The following is a 16,426-nucleotide window of genomic DNA, read 5'->3' as shown; positions in this document are numbered from 1 at the left end:
AAGGCTTGTGTCATTACTCAGTATAGTCCTGTGGTTGAGTGGGTGCTAAGGAATCAATTCCCCTGGTGTCATATCCTGGCTCTGTGACTTACTAACTAGGTCATTTTTTTTTACAAGTAACAACATCTTTGTGCCTTGGTTTCTTCATCTATAAGATTGGGGAAATAGTGCCTACTTCATGCAAAGTAAAGATTAGGGAGCAAATACAAGTAGGGTGCTGGACACTTACTCCAAATCATTCTTTATAATGTTTGTGTAAAAGTATTTACTATGTGCCAAGCTTGTAATCTTCATGACAGGCCTATGAAGTAGGTATTATTATAAGGATCCCCAGTTTACAGCTTGGGAAACTAATGCAAAGAGATGTCAGGCTGCTTACCTAGGGTCATAAAGAAAGCAAATGGCAGAGTGAGGGCTCAGACCCAGGAGGGTGGTCTCAGGGTCCCTGCACTTAACAACTATGCTAACTATGTTGCCTCTCAACAGCTAGCATTATCATCTTTCTTCTGCCAGCGCAGACCAATTATAGTTGCAAAGAGATCTAGGCCAACTGGTAGGCTGCCTTCCTCTAGCTCACTTTCTGCTGTCCCTGGATGCTTTTGATCTGCAAGGCACACATTTTTGTTTCTTCTTCCCTCTGGTTGACTTTCACAGTCAGACGCCATTGAGTCCTCCCCTCTGATCCTGCCCTTTTATGCCCATCTGTGTTGCCCAGTTTTATATAGCTATGTATATATACATATGTAATTGAATACATACACATATGTAACACATATATGTAATATATATATATATATATACACACACACATATGTAACTGAATCACTGTGCTGTACACCTGAAACTAACACACTATTGTAAATCAACTATACCTCAATAATAAAATAAAATAAAATAAAAATGTCTGGACATGACCGCTGAGATTCTAATTTAATTCAGCCCAGAGGTGAGGTCCAGACATTGGTATATATATATTTTTAAGTTCCCAAGGTGATTCTAATGAGAAGCCAAGGTTGAGACTGCTCTGAACCAGTGCTTCTCATGCTTGACTGCACACAAAAAACCCTCCGGAGCAAGTTTAAAACACTCATACACACACATGCACACACATCCGATGCCTGGGCTTCAACTCCCAGAGATTCTGATTTAATTGGTCTGGAGTGGGGCCCAGGCATCAGTGTTTTTTTCAAAATGTGCCAGATGATTCTAAAGCACAGCCAAGGGACTTCCCTGGTGGTCCAGTGGTTAAGACTTTGCCTTCCAATGCAGGGGGTACGGGTTTGATCCCTGGTCAGGAAGCTAAGGCCCCACATGCCTTGGGGCCAAAAAGCCAAAACATAAAACAGAAGCAATATTGTAACAAATTCAATAAAGACTTTAAAAAAATGGTCCACTTCAAAAAAAATTCTTAAAAAAAAAACAAAGCACAGGTTTGGGTTTTTAACCCAAACCAATATCTATTACTTGACAGAGGATAATTGAAAAGAAATAAATCATAGTTTATCTACCTTGTAAGCTCCATGAGGACAAAGAATTTTGTCTGTCTTGTTCACTGCTGTATCTCTAGCACCAAAAACAGTGCCTGGTACATAGTAGATGCTCAATTAATGTTTACTGAATGAATGAATGGTTTACTGGTCTTCATAACCTTCCCACTTGCCCCCATGGGCAAGTCTGTTATAATGTCTCTGGATCTATTTTTTTTTTCATTTCTTAAATAGGAGTAATAACTCACAGGGCTGTCATGAGGGCTGTATGAGACAACATATGTAAAAGTGCTTCATAAAATAGAAAGAAATACAAAAATGCTAGCTAACTTCACAGAAAAAAATTCAATATTCTGTTTTCTCTTCCTGTCTCACTCCCCAAATTTTAATTCTCTTTTTAGTCCTACCAAATATAGTTCTGCTGAATCTCCTGGGTCCCACTAGAAAGTCCCCCAACTGATCTTACCCCAACCTAGGCTCCTCCCTGATGGTGGTAGAAATACTTTCTTTCCCTACTCCTCACTTTCAGTACAGCTCACTCCCCATTCACTGTGACTGAGAACATCCATAAGGGTTCCAATTCTGGATTCTCAACTTACTCCACAACTCTTAATCAAATTATTTCCTCTTCTCTGAGCCTGTTTCTTCATCCAGAAAATGGGGATAATAATGGTAACTATCATGGAATCGTTGTGAGGAATAAATGAGTTGATGATTCACATACTGCCAGGCACATAGTAAGCTCTTAACAATAATAATAAAGGCCATGGCTTTTTTTGTCCAAAGGTTCTTTAATTTTAAAAAAGACGGGATCACCTCAGTGCAAAAGTAAGGTGGGGTAATCTAGCTGTGACATCTGTCACTTTCTGATATCTGGGGCTGATCTGATTAGCCAAATAGAAGTGCAAAAACATGCTACTAGCTCTCCCTGTTTGTCAGCCAGCAAAGATGTATATAGCACTTACTGGATACCAAGGCACTGGGGGAACACAACCCCCACCCTTGAGGAGTCTGGTGGGAGACCTAAACCCTTAAGAAAAAGATCATAGCTTAGGCACCACTGTCGATTTGGCAGCGGTGCATCCTGATTGCAGGCTTCACAGTGTTGGTAATGGCAGAAATTACAAAACAGGTAAGGGTAAGCATTAATACAGCAGATTTATTAGATAATATGGAAAGGTTTAAAGAAATGCAAACAGGTTTTGGTTTCTTTGATGAGTTGTGGGGAGTTCTTTATATATTCTGGATGTTAACCCCTTAGCAGATATATGATTTACATGATATAAACATTCTTAAATGATACACTAATTTGAAAAGGGCTATAAAAGGATGGATGCATTACAATAACTTCTTCTTAGAAAACAAAAATGAAACATTCATAAGGAAAAATATTAGAAGAATATACATCAGAATGTAGCCAATTATTATACCTTGTTGATACCAAGAAGGATTTTTGCTTTATTGTTTTTTTCTTTGTGCTTTCTATACTTCCAAGTTTTCTGCATCAAATATGTATTATTTTTATAATTAGGGAAATTATCATTAAAGTTATTATTATTATTGGTATTAAAGGTAGAGCCCTAGAAAAAAAAAAAAGAAATACAAACACCTATCTCCTACTAGGCCACTTAGTCATTCAACAAACATTTGCAGTGTGCCTACTTCCAAACTAGATGCTGGGGAAAAAGGGATGAGTCAGCCACTGTCTTTGTTCTCAAGGATGACAATATATAACATTTTGGGGGGTGGTTTTTTGTTTACAAAGTCTTTTCCATATAGGATTTCATTTGATCCTCCTGACAAGGAGAAAAAAGGCTCAACACTGAAATTACCCCATTAGCAAATACTGAAATTGGGCATTATCCCTTGGCAAAATGAGCAAAATTAGCCAGGTTCATAACCAGGGCTTCTTTCTACCTCTAAAGGCCTGTCACTAGCCCACAGCCACCTAATATAACTCTGATGTCCCTTGGGATGGAGGAAACAGTTCAAACTCATCTGAACATATCAGGATCTGAAGGCCACAGTAGTTCTACCTTATTTCCAAAGCCCCACAAGCTTTGAAACAGGCTTTCACTCTTCTCGGGAGAGAATGCTATCTTCTAGCTAACAGTTCATCTTGAGGCCAGGAATGGCCAGGCTGTTCTTCCAAGTTTCACAGAAGAGGGTCATGTTACTTTCAAGAGGTGGTAAAAGAAAGGAAATAAAAATGAACTCAAGAAGGTTCAGTACATAGTTGGCAGTCTCTGCCTCAACGATCTTCTCCCAAGCTGGGCCACATGGAGGAACCAAGGGTCTCAAAAGTGAACAAAGCACAGCAGGAGTATAGCAGAGAGAGTTGGAGGAGGCTGTAAAGATGAGGGAATGTCTGGATGGATGGATGAATAGCAGTTTTCAGGAAGACAAGAGAGAAAAAGGCTATGGAAGCTTTCCTTGCCTCTGTGCTCTATGCTTTTCACCTGAGACCCAGCAGCCTGCAGTGAGGTTATCTCCCTCCACACTGTCCTCCCAACTAAATATCAAGACTCAAGGGCAAAAGGTAGGTCTTATGAATTCAGTGTCGCCAATACCTGGCACAGGGCCTGGCACAATCTTAATACAATGAGCTAGGTAGGAATTAGCCCTTGAAGCCAGCTCTAAATCACCAGATTAAGAGATAAACTGCTTTCCTTTATTAAAGAATATGAAAATTAAAGGCAAAAAATAGCTCAGTTCTGCCTAAACTCACCATTTCAAAGCACATTTAAACAGAACACAACCAAGTTTTAAAACAGATATTGAAGAAATGCTGTCTATATTTTCCCATCTAGAACCTAGAAGCAACAAGCCCTCACAACGAACAATTAGCCCTAGTTGTTCATCATAGATAGTAGACATTTAGCCTGGAGCCTCAGGCAGAAGCAGCACAGCCCCCGCTAACAGCAGACAGCAGCCCGTGCATCTGGAGGGTAGACGTTTTGTCACCATAAAGAGAAGCTCTGCCAGGCAGAATGCAGCATGGGTGGAGCTGGCAGCAGATGGGGTGAGTTAAAGAGGATGGGGGTTAGGAAGGGGAGTCTATACATTTCTCAAGAACAAGGTCTAGCTCTTATATACATCTGTATGCCTGGTGCCTGGCCTGGCCCCGGGCACCATAGGACCACCTGTACTCTTGTGCAAGTTGTATTCCTACAAGGGCACCCTGCCAAGGGGTCTCAAGTTGGGGACAAAATTCAACCAAGCCCAATGCCCTGTCTGACTGCACGTGGACTTTAATTATTAATTATTATTTCAAAATTGGTCCACCCAGAGGATGCTCTATTTTTAAATAGTTATGACCAAAACAAGTGACTATTTCTAATTGCTATGCTCAAAGAATGTGCCTTTGTCTAACGGTTCCACCAAAAGGAGTGGGTTTTCCTCATTGGTCTATCCAGAGGAGGTACCTTTTTTGCCATCCCTCTTCCTCGAGGGGACACCTATTTGCCATATATACTACCAGCTCCCACTGGCATCTAACAGGAGTTCAATACATGCTAACTGGAATGAAAGGAGTCTTCACCTTCACTGGATCTTCCTCCCCCCACCCCCTCCCCACATGCAGCAGATAGTTTTGAAACTACAGGCACAAAATGTAAAGCCTCTGTGCGAGTCACTAACATTTGTTTCCTAAATCTACCATTTTCATTACTTTGGAATTATGGGGGAAAAGATTTCACTGTGCTATTTCACAATGGGGAGTAAACTTATGTAACGCGTTATTCCAAGAGGTAAAACAGGTTAGAAATTGGAATACAGTGAGACTTAGCTATCCAGAAACCTCAAGACATGAGTCTCTCCTAAGAGCAAAGTTTCCTGGGAGCTGGACTCTTCCCAAACTTTTTCATAAACTTTTTGTTTAATTCGCACCATTCTGAGTGCAACTCTTCCTCAAAACACACTTCTCAGCCTTCTGAACCAGATTCCTCTGAAGATGCTGCTGCCTCTTCTTGATGCCTTGTTTGTTATCCTCAGCATCATCTGTTGCTGGGGACACAAACTGGAAGGGTTGCCTTTAGTATCTCTTCCCTCTGATCACAGCAGGGAGAGGGGATACTAAAAGTGGCCTCCCAAAGTTTTCCCCTCTCCCTTGTCACCCTTGTCCCAGCATTTCTCAGGGGCTGATGATAGGGTCACCTAAGTGGATGCCTCAGGACCCCAAAATAGCCACAGGAGAGGTTCTGTACTCGAAGTCAGTGCAACCACCGACCCTGGAGACGCTTTTAGACCAGTCCTCTTCCTTTCTCTGGGCAGCTGCTGGCCTAGATTCACATTCTAAAACTCTATTTCTATTGGGATCGTGGAGGGGATAAAAAGAGAAATACTTTTTCTTCTAAACTGCATTTGTTGAAGTATAACAGATATGGGTTTAAAAATACTGAACACAGCAATCTATACAGTTGTTCTCACTATTATGCACTGTCATTAACGTAATAATCTACCTGCATGAAATGGTGTGCCACGTAAGAGAACTGAGGAAAGCACTAAGTCCAATCTAGATGTTGATTCAGAGGCAACCATTTCAACTTCTATTTATGATTTCTGGCATAGCCTAATTTGGAACACTAAATATTACAAAGTGGAAGTTTCCTTCCTCTTCCCTGTACTCCAACAACCCTGTGCATAGTGGAATCTTAATATTCTTTTGCAAAGACAGGTAAGTTGAGGTTGACTTCATGTAGGGATCCAACCCAGTAACATCAAGAGTGATATTAAATAACTACAACATAAGAAAACAAAAGTATTGTTCTCGCCTAAAATGTCAGTGGTTGTTGATGACGTGTTATAAGCAAAAAATGTAAAATAAAAGATGCTTAACTTTACCTTAACATATAGTTATTCTTTTTATTAATAAAATTAAATGGCTTCATCTTTCTAATTTCCTCTGTTCTCTTATAAAATTTAAAAAGTGTATTATCCAGTTTTTAAAAAATAAAATAATTTATCATACAGAAGACCAGTTGGCCTACAAGGCCATGCCCTAGAATGGTGCTGTCCAATATGGAAGCCACTGTCCACATAGCGCTATGGAGCATTTGAAAGGTAGCCAGCCCAAACTGAGATGTGCTGTAAGTGTCAAATCACATTGAATTTTGAAGACCTAGTACAAAAGATAAAATAATGTAAAATACCTCATTAATCATTTTAATATCGATTGCACGCTGAAATGATACTATTTTGGATATACTGGGTTAAATAAAATGCATTATTAAAAATTTTTTAAAGTGTATTATCTAACTTGGTATTATTACTGCTTATGAGTTCATCCATGAGGTCGTATTTTGTCTCTTACTTGAATCTAAGCCTGTATTATAGTTCATGCTCATTATCCACAAATACATTATAGTTTTTCAAACTCTGGACGGTCTCTTCCAGCTTTAACAGTCTATACCACAACAGTGGTTCTCACCCATGCCTGCACATTAGAATCACCTGGGGGTCTTTTAAAAATCCTGGTTCCTGGGCCTCATCCCCCAGAAATTCTGGTTTTATTGGTATGGGGTGGGGCCACAGCATTAGTAACATTTTTAAGCTCTCCAAGTAATTCAGATTTGCAGCCAGGGTCTATATTTTTTACTCTAATTTTAAAAATAAAAAGTGCAACCAGACAAGCAGTGTGAAGGATTCTACTCAGGGAGATGACTGAATTGCTTGGTGGTCTGGGCATGCTGTAGACACTACCAAGGTGTGCCCATGACCTTGAGGCTGCCTGGTTGTAAGATTAGGGCTTACTGGCTCCAAGTCCATGCTGGTGAGAGACAGACCCTCAGGCAAGCTGCCAAATACGTCACTGAAGCATCCTGAGGCCCCAGAAGTTTTGTGAGAAGGTGTTTCTTCACCCATAAACCAAGCTGGTTCTGTAAAACTGGTGAGCCAAGCCAGAAGCCATGAAGCCATCCCGAGGGAAGAGGTGAACAGAGAGCCAGCAGGACATTTGGATGAGGGCTCTGCCCCAAGGCAGGGGATGCTGCCTAGCTGTGCGACCTGCGTCTATCCTCTGCTGCTTCATTAAAGCCCCTCCTTGGCGTCCCAACCTGGCAGGTCCTCGTGGTCAGCCAGCACTACATATTCTGTGACAATAAACATCTCAGATCTACCAGAACTCTCGGTGGTGCCTCGGCTTCAGTTCCAAAGAATTTGCCCCCTTGGTTGGTGAGGCAGTGAACAGATGTCAGTGGGGGAGAATGAAGGGAGGGGTCAAAGGAAAGGAAAATCCTCAGATTGGGAGAGACGAGCGGACAGCCCTGGGTCCTCCGTGAGCACACAGGCAGGCATTCTTTACATATTCTGCAAAAGGGAAGAATGGCTGCAATTCGGAGCTGTTTAGGAAACATTATAACTTCATCTTGACAGTATCCCCATCCAGGGATTTCAAAAGGTTTTGTGGAATTTCATTTTCTTAGTATTTAGTGATCATAAGCAGGATTGTAGCATATGGGCCCGGCATTTTCCATACATTATTCTGGATCCTCACGACAACCTTCTGAACTGGGGAGCATTAACCCCCTTTTAAAGATGAGGGAGTGTGGTTCTGAGACACCCAAATCAGCTTATAAGTGTTGGGCAAGTCAGAATTAAACCCACAGGTGCTGCTGCCAAATCCCAAGATCCTTTTCCTTAATATGTCATTCATTGTTTGGTTTTTCTGTTTATTAAAAGTAATACATGTTCATTTAGGAAATTTTGAAAAATACACAAAGCTACAAGAAAAGAAAAAACACCGGCTCCCATAATCTCATAAAGATAACCACTGCTATCTTTGTTATCGTTTGCTATCATTGTTATCACCTTGAGATAACAACGATTGTTAACATTTTGGCACATACCCCTCCAGCTTCTTTTTTATGTATGTGCTTTATTTTGGATAATATCATACATGCAATTTAATACCCTGATTTTTCACTTCGCATTATTTCACACATTTCCACATATCCTCATATATTTATTTCGAGCACGATTTTTCTTAGTTGCCTAGATTTGTACCACACATAGACCTGTCAACATTTATAGAACCACACCCATATTACTGAATAAGTTGTTTTCATTTTGGGGTTAGTATAAATAACCAAAAGATGCAGTGAGGATCCGCGAACATTTTCCCCACAATATCTGATCATTTCTTTAGCATAAGGTCTTGGAAATGGAATTACTGGGTCAAGGGGGGATAAGAGCATATAACAACACCGCTAGAATTGCTGACAGCTGTGATGCATGGCCTCCAGCGAGAGCCGAGAGCGCCCAAGGCTTTATGGTAAAGTAGACCTCACTCCCCTCAGGGCCTGCTGGTTGGGGAGAACAATATGAGTTTGACTACTTCGCAGATACTGGGAATCAGACTATAAATTGCCAGGCAGTTAATTACACTGTTCTCAGAAGCAAATGATTCCACTTAAAAACAGCTGAATCATTTTTAAAACTCATCTCCTCTTTGAGTCCATTTTCCAAGGGAAAAAAATATTTTTCTGATTTTCCCCTAGATGAATTGCAGACCATTCTGAAGAATCTATGCTATTTAGAAAGAAAAAATAAAATAAAATAAAACATACAGTCAAACCTCAAATGTCCCCACTCACAAAAAAGCAGGCGCATGAATAATATATTTTGCTCTGGAATGCAACTGGATCCACACAGCCGGGGACACACCAGGCAGGTAGATTCTTGCTTTCTCTCCCTCCTTCTGTCTCACTGTGGCGTGGAGTGCCTCCTGGCCTGGACATCTTAGGGGGACCTAGGACTTGGCTCTGCAAAGCAGGGAGGAGCCAAGGTCGCCCAAGTCTCATCTGCCCAAGGATAATGAAAACTTGAACGTAGATCAAGAAAATCTGCAGTTCCTATTACAGCTTCATTTGGACCTTCCTAAGGCTCTCCAGTATCCAGCTCCTTGGTCAGCAAACAGGATGTTACAGCCCCCCCACCCGAGCCCTGAGGGCTCACTCTGAGTCAGGAGGTGCCTTGCACCCTCTCCTCCTGAATCACTTGAGTTAGTTCCTCCCCCACACTAGCCCTCTCACATATCCAGGGCTTAGCACAGGCTACCTTCTGAGCCGGGAATTCCCTCCCCCTCCTTCTTCAATTGGCCAGCTCCAGATCATCCTTCAGAACTCAGACACCACATCCTCCCCGAAGCTTTTCCAAGCCTCTGAGCTGAATTAGGTGAGCTTCCTCTGCCTTCCGATGACCCCCAAGCTTGCCTCCACGGCAGTACGATGATTCCAGGCTCTCCCCGCTGGACCATGGGGCTGCATTCTAGCTTGGCTCTATATCCTCAGAGGCTAGCACAGGGCCAGGCCCAGAGTCAGGTGCTCAATAAATGTGTGGTGGTTAGAAAGAAGAACTTAATAGGTATTTATTAAGTGCCAAGCACTATTTTAGGGACTGGAGATATGGCAGTAAAAAAAGATAAAATCTCTGCCCTAAAGATGTTTACTTTCTATTGAGGAGCTTACATTTTAGAAAGAGAGAGAGGGAGGGATGGCAGGAAGGGAGGAGGGATGGACAGAGATTGCTCAAACCTCCCAAGGTAAAGGACTGAGCCTAATGGTTTGTACACAATCAGACCCACTGCCTCACATACAAAGCACCTTGGTGCAAGCCTACTTGTGCAAACACAATCCACACATCTCCTGTTTGTGGCATTATTAACGTAGCCTTGTCCATTAAGTTTTTGCCATCCTATGGAGGTTCCTCAAAACATTAAAAATAGAACTACCATACGATCTAGCAATTCCACTTCTGTGTATTTCTCCAAAGAAAATGAAAACGCTAATTCGAAAAGATACATGCACCTCTATGTTCACTGCAGCACTATTCACAATAGCCAAGATATAGAAGCAACCTAAGTGCCATCAACAGATGAATGGATAAAGAAGATGTGGTGTATAGATACAATGGAATATTACTCAGCCATAAAAAAGAATGAAATCTTGCCATTTGTGACACCGATGGACCTAGAGAGTTTTATGCTTAGTAAAATAAGTCATACAGAGGAAGACAAATACCATATGATTATACTTATATGTGGAATCTAAAAAACAAAACAAATGAACAAACATAACAAAACAGAAACAGCATCATAGATGTAGAGAAAAAACAGGTGGTTGCCAGAGGGGAGGGGGTGGGAGGGATGAGTGAAATAGGTGAGGGAGATTAAGAAGTACAAACTTCCAGTTACAAAATAAAGGAGTATTGTGCGGATAAAGTGTAGAGTGTGGGAAATATGGTCAATAATAATGTAATATCTTTGTGTGGTGACAGATGGTAACTAGACTTATCATGGTGCTCAATTTGTAAGGTATAGAAATATGGAATCACTATATTGTGCACCAGGAACTAACATAGTGCTGTAGGTCAATTATACTTCAAAAAACATACAAATAAACTCACAGAAAAAGAGATCAGATTTGTGGTTACCAGAGAGGTTGGGGCGAGGGGAGGGGGAATTGGATGAAGGTGGTCAAAAGGTACAAACTTCCAATTATATGATAAGTACTAGAGTTGTAACGTACAACATGATAAATATAATGAACACTGCTGTGTGTTATGAAAGTTGTTGAGAGTACATCCTAAGAGCTCTCATCGCAAGGAAAAATATTTTTTTCTTTTTCTTTAATTTTGTATCTATACGAGATGATGGATGTTCACTAAACTTATTGTGCTAATCATTACATGATGTATGTAAGTCAAATCATCATCCTGTACACTTAAATTTATGCAGTGCTGTATGTCAATTATATTTCAATAAAACTGAAAGAAAGTAAATAAATAAAGTGAGAAAAAGACATTGCCATCCTGTGTACTCTAACTTGAAAACTTCAGTGAGAGCTTATCTGAGTGAAATCATGGAATTCTTTGGAGCAGGGAAGAGCTGAAAGCTTGAATCAGGAAGGTTAAGCCAGTGCTTCCCAACAGAGGGTAGAAGACTCTAGAAGGCCATCTAGATAACTCTGGAGGAGTTATCACAAGACGTCCATGAGTCTGCAGATCCACCAAGCATTGTTCATCTACTGAATAAGCACTATTTTGCCTATGTGTGAAGACAAGGTCATCAATTTTAAACCTACAAATTCATGTAAAAGCATTGCTGAATTCACAGTAGCACTCTATCACTGTTTGGGTTTTTTGGTTTTTGGTTTTTGGTTTTTTTACCATAGGGAATTCTAAAAGTCCAAATTCCATCCTTGGACCCCGAACCAGACTGAATGGAAAATCCTATGGGGTGTGAACTGGGGTCCAGATTCTGGTTATCTTCTTTCCCCCACCTAGAGAAGAAGACCGGATGCCCAGGCACCCTGTGCTGATGTGCTGGGAAACAAGATGGCATCAACCCCTGCAGACTGGGAGCTCTTCGAATGAACAGACTGGGTCTTATTTACCTGTGGGTCTCTAAAACCCAGCACAAGGGTTGGGGGCAGGGAGGAGACAGGACCCAAAGTTGTGCCCTTTCTTCAAAGTTAGAAAGTAATGATCTGAGGAAAAGGTGATCTGAGTCCCTCAGAAAGGGCATATAGAGCAGCAAAGCGAGTAAGCCTGTTAAGCTACTTAAGCTTTGAAGAATAATAAATCCATACTTTGGAAACACGTATGTTAAACACATTTTTGGTAATAATTTTACTTTCTCATTCCCCTTGGCTTTTAATAAAAGTGCCTTTGGAAATGCCAACCAAGCTCTGCTGTAATAACAGAAAATAGTCAGGATGTGGGTGTGTGATAAGAAGTGTCCACAGTTGGATTAAAAGCTATTAGGGAGAATAGCAAGTATAAAGATGACAGAAGGATTGTGAGGGAAAGATCCAATGGAAAGGTGACCTTCAGAAGACTGTCAGGGTCACTAGCCCAGCCACCCCTTCCCAACTAAAGATTATTTTTCCAAGGCTATTTCCTACTGAAAGCTTAAAGGAGACTGTTTTAACAAGGGAGTCTCTTGCCTTACATCTATTCTCTACATGATGCAAGGTTGACCTTCCTTCCTCCCCTCCACCTCCATCTCACCCCCCAAGTCCCAACTGAAGAAACCCCAGGAGGCCTGTTCTCCAGAGAATCCCTCAGTTCCCAAAGGTAGCAGTAGTTACTCCTTATCCTGAACAAGTTCCAGCTAGAAAAAACGCCACGGCAGTGACTCTCAATGAACAACTGACTTTGAACTTAGCATCCCTGAAGAGGGCAGAGCACTGGCTTGGATGGCAGAAGCCCTGGCTTCTAGATCAAGGCCTCATGCCACTGACCTGCTGTGTGACTTAGCCAGTGCCACATTCCCCAAGGGGCAGATTAAGTCCACGCTTAGGGCACCAACAACAGGAGTACAAAAAAGAGAGAGAATGAAAGAATCTAATAAAAAGCCATTTTAATTTCAACATACAGGTGGAACTTCGAGTAATCTTTTAAAATAAAATTTTATTTGAAGGTTTAATATTGTTTCATTTGGAATTAGGTATGGAGAGGCACTATAATCTTTCCAGCACTTAGGGCTACTAAAGGTCTTGATCCAGTTGGGTGCCTTTGGACAAGTCCCTTCCTTTTTCTGGGCCTCAGTAGTCAAGTATTATGGTGCGCATAATGGTTAATGACCGAATTTTTGGTGTCACAAAGTATAAACTGACTCCACCCAAGCCAGAGAAGTACAGGGACAAATGATGCAAATTCACCACCCTCCTCCTGACACCTAATCAACTCCATAAAGATCAAAATTGAGCCCAAGAGCTATAATTTAAATCCTCTCCTGTTACTCTACTATTCCGTCATCCTGATGCTTTTATCACTTTAGCTGTTGATGTATCTAAAAAACGGAGAAGATTAAATTTCTTGTTTCTAAAGCAGAGGAAATTCTAGTGGACATTTCGGTGTCCAAATTTCCAGGGAAGATGTTTTCAACACATGGAAATACCATGAAGCAGACCAGGAATTTCATGGTATTTAAAAGAAAATGGGCTTGCTCCCCCTCCCCACTCTGTCAAGCCAACTGTCCCAACAGTTTCTGGGGCTGACATGTAGGACAGAGACAAAACTGAGCCCTGGTAGAGTGCCACAAAACTGAGCCCTGGTAGAGTGCCTGTTCCAAGTCCCCCAAGTTCCTCCTGCTCCATCCAGCTCAAGCAGGCCCCTCCTCAGTAGCCATGACAGTCAGGTTCAGGGTCTACCATACCTCATCTAATGGTAAACTGGCTGCAGTCTAGAGGCGCAGTTTCCATTCTTCATCTCCATATAGACTTACAACAGTCTCCCCTCACACTGGAATTATGATTTAAACATACATAAACCAGCTGTCCTTTATGATTTGGAGCCAGAGTTGCCACAAAGTTGGAAAATCAAGAGGCAGGAATTTTACATAAAGATGAAGAGGGAGTTTCCACCATCTACCCAACTGGCTGTATTCAAGCCAAAATCATTGCAAGAAGGAACAGAGCATCTTTCCCACAGCAAGTTCATGGGCTAGTGTAACATGATAGCTCCCCAGTGTTATTAAACATACCTAGCAGTTGTCTAGTGCTTCAGTGACTTCCTTGCTTGCACAGGAGATATTATACCCCCAGGCCAATGGCCTGATTGCTTTTGTAATTATCATTCAAGCACCTACAAACATTAAATAGATGTCTGAGGGAGAAATTGGAAAGCTTGGATTGACTCAGCATATGGTGGCAGGAATGGAGCTATTTCCCACTGGCTTTGACCATGCCATTCTTGAGATGAAGAGTACAGAATCCAGGACACGAAAGCAATAAAGCGGGTCACATTCAAAGCCAGATGCGAGGAAAAATGCAAGTTATAGGCAGGGTTATGCCAAGGGTGCGGCAACAGCCACAGATCCACAACCAGAGGAGCCTGGTGCAGTCCTGTAACACACCCTCTCCTCTTTCCAACCCCCATCCCCCACCCCAGACCAGTTACAAGAGCTTCTGGGGCAGTCTCAAAGGGGTTCAAGTTACCGAAGAACAGCCTTCAGTGGAGAAGAGGGTGTTGCCAGGCAACCAGCCCAGCCCAGTCCCACCCTTGTAACCTTGAAGATGGTGGGGACACGACCCCTGATTGTGGAGAGAAACACCTTGGACTCCTTTAGCATCAACTTTCTCCTCCTCTGTCTTTCTCCCTCTCCTCTCCCTGTCCTCCCCCTGCTGCCCCCCTGCCTGGCCCAGCCTGCAGTCTGGTCTCCGCAAGCCTGAAGGCTATGGGCCAGTCTGACTTGTCATTACTCAGTCCGGAGGTGGCAGCCAAGCTGTCCCCACAGGAGGCTACAAACTGCTGGCCTGTCAGGTGTCATTCACTCTGCCCATGTTGCTTCCAAACCTTCCTTCCCAGTTCTTTCCTGCCCTCATGACCAAAGAAACAGCTAGAGCAAGAATCTGGGGGAAATCCAGCCAGAGAGAGGATATACAGGGTAAAATACTGACTGGGAGTGCCCACCACCAGCAAAATGGTCAGTAATGGAGTAGGAGCTAGGAGGAAAAGACACGGGGAAGAAAAGAGCAAGCCTTGACATTGGTGGGGAAAAAAAAGCATTTTTAATTGGGGTCAAAATATAATATGCAACCGGCTTGAACACCTTGTTGAAGCTTATGCCTGAGCGACAAAGGGGTGGCCAGGTGGTGCACTGATTATGCGCCCCAGCTCCCTTTGCATTTGGCACTTGTGCTCAGATCATTGCTGAGAAGGCCTAATTTAAGTGCTACGCAATCAAAATTCCTGAAGAGAAAAGTGTGCAGTGGGAACCTCCAGGGGAGTCTAGGGTAGGGCATTAGACCAGAAAATGGAAAACCAGACCTTCTTGCCAAATTAAGGTAGCCTGTGTTCCATTTACGCAGCAGGCCCCTCAGTACCTGAGCCTGCAGATAGGTGCACTCTCAAAGGCAAGCAGCCACACCAAAGATGAGAGATAGCCACTCTCCCAGCTCTTGCAAATTTCAAAGAAGCCAACCCAATGCAATTTATCCGAAGAATTGCTCCCTTCCTTTAAAAGCTCTCCATTGCATGAAGCCATCTCTTTCCCAAGGCAACTTGGTGAAGCCATTCCTTCCCTCACATGGAAAGGACAGAAAGGCACAAATTGGAAAAGTAGAGCCTCCTCACTGTCCTTAACTTACCCTGCTGCACTCAGTAGGTGGCTCTCTGCAAGCTGTGTGGGGATTCTGAAAATAACTCCGCAAGCTGACTTATAAAATTTCTCCTAGGCTAATCCTGGTAGTCAGTGGGACCCCAGAAAAAAAAATCAACAATGACCTTCCTACCCTCTCTGTTAACTGAGAACTAACCAGACCTAAGGCCCCAACTTTCCTGCTCCCCTGCCATGCAGAGATTTCTGGTCCCATGTCTACATTCCATGTGGCAGTCAACTGTGTCTTCCACCTTCCTTTCCCCACTGGACCCAGTTCATTTTCTCTACAAGTGACCTCCACCATCAACATCAGAGGTCAGAGAGTTTTGGGAAGAGGGGTGCCAGGGCCTATGACACCTATTCTATGGAAGGCGTGGGAGGGAGGTGAGGTCTGCAATGGAGAGGGGCCGACTCAGACACTTCTTTCCCAAGGCAGCTGGAGGCTTGCAATCACAAGTCAGTCAGTAGCCATATTCTGCCTCCATCTGAAACTTCCTGTCCACACTGCTCCTTCTCTCCCCTAACTTCCTGGTGGCACCAATTGGCCCTGGTACCTGGCATGCCCCAGCTGCGGTCATTTCCAGCACATTCAATCCCCTTGCTTTCTCCAAAAGTCCCACACTCTAAAGGATCACAGCATTTCCATGGAGAGAGGATTCCCCATGCAAAGTGTTGGGGTCCAAAGTAGTAAAGCACAAGGGCTCGCGTTGCCCTCCTGCCTCTCACGAGTCCTGCGTGCTCAGCCAGGGCACCACTGGGTTTCTCAGGCATGGCTGATTTCTAAAGGAATCACAGAACTGATGACAGTTGCTTTAAGCGGTTCTCCCAAGCAAGTCTG

General features: G+C 42.8%; 1 protein-coding gene across 4 annotated transcripts in view; it reads right to left on the bottom strand.

Annotated features, from left to right (window-relative positions):
* The window catches only part of NHSL2 (NHS like 2), a 283,564-nt gene that overhangs the window by 249,210 nt on the left and 17,928 nt on the right, over positions 1–16,426 (bottom strand). The gene's annotated exons all lie outside the window — the stretch shown is intronic.

Source organism: Balaenoptera borealis, assembly GCF_965194805.1.
Source record: "Balaenoptera borealis genome assembly, chromosome: X".
Taxonomy (NCBI): Eukaryota; Metazoa; Chordata; class Mammalia; order Artiodactyla; family Balaenopteridae; genus Balaenoptera; species Balaenoptera borealis.
Note: the sequence above shows the minus strand (reverse complement) of the source record. Positions and strands in the feature narration are given on the sequence as shown.